General features: G+C 46.0%; 1 pseudogene; it reads right to left on the minus strand.

Annotated features, from left to right (window-relative positions):
* Positions 1-358: 358 nt before the first annotated feature.
* On the minus strand, positions 359-471 carry LOC128341430 (uncharacterized; annotated as a pseudogene).
* Between the last annotated feature and the right edge of the window lie 720 nt (positions 472-1,191).

Genomic DNA, 1,191 nt, shown 5'->3' on the forward strand with positions numbered 1-1,191 from the left:
TGTGGTGCGATCTCACCTGATTCAGAGATTTAAAGGCAGCATTGCAGGCAGCGCAAGTGAAGCATATGTTGCGTGTATGGTGGTACTGGATGTGTCGTATCAGGCCATGGTACTGGGTGTATCTCTGGATGAGGTTGCAGGTCAAGCAGCTGAGGGGTCCCTTCTGCGGGTAGATCAGGACCTCCAGGTTGGGCTTTGGCTGCTCCCCTGCAGCAGTCGGCAAGTATGTAGGGGCGGTGGGTGTTCTGCTCTCTCTTTTCTCGGGTCCTCCTCTTGTCCTCCCAGGTGCAGGAGGGGCATCTGGGGGTGGTCGAGATGTGGCCCGTCTTGTGCGTGTTGCTGGCCCATCGGCGGGTGCAGAGGGTCAGGCTGCGGGGAGCATATAACTGCAAAGCCAAATTCAGCCTGAACATTTATGTTAATATACACCAGGTACTACACTTGATCATAGCCAAAAGGCCGAGAAGTGATGTTAATATACAGTGACAATAATTTAAGATGCACCATTAACACAAAACCTTCATAAAACAGTTTAACTTAAGGGGTTATATATTCCAAGGGCTTTGGAATATGCTCCCTGCTGAAATAAGAGCATCTACTTCTCTGTTTGTTTTCAGGAAGACCCTCAAGACTTTCCTGTTCTCGCAAGCTTTTAATTGGAATTTTAATAATTTTAATTTTTAAAAATGTATTATGTTTTATGTTTTAATAATTTGTGTTTTATGTATTTTAACCTGTGATTTTAATGCTGGGATTTGTACACCGCCTAGAGATTTACATATCAAGCGGTATAAGAACATAAGAAAGGCCCTGCTGGATCAGGCTCAGGGCCCATTTAGTCCAGCATCCTGTTTCACACAGTGGCCCACCAGATGGGCCAGACTCCTCCTACAAGCAGGAGTTGAGGGCATGCCCTCTCTCCTGCTATTACTCCTCTGCAACTGGTACTCAGAGACATACTGCTTTTGAGGCTGGAGGTGGCCTATAGCCCTCTGACTAGTAGCCGTTGATAGACCTCTCCTCCATGAAGTTATCCAAACCCTATTAAAGTCATCCAGGTTGTTGGCAGTCACCACATCTTGTGGCAGAGAATTCCACAAGTGGATTATGTGTTGTGTGAAAAAAATACTTCCATTTGTTGGTCCTAGATTTCCTGGCAATCAATTTCATGGGATGATCCCTGGTTCTAGT

Source organism: Hemicordylus capensis, chromosome 1 (assembly GCF_027244095.1).
Source record: "Hemicordylus capensis ecotype Gifberg chromosome 1, rHemCap1.1.pri, whole genome shotgun sequence".
NCBI classification, from domain to species: Eukaryota; Metazoa; Chordata; class Lepidosauria; order Squamata; family Cordylidae; genus Hemicordylus; species Hemicordylus capensis.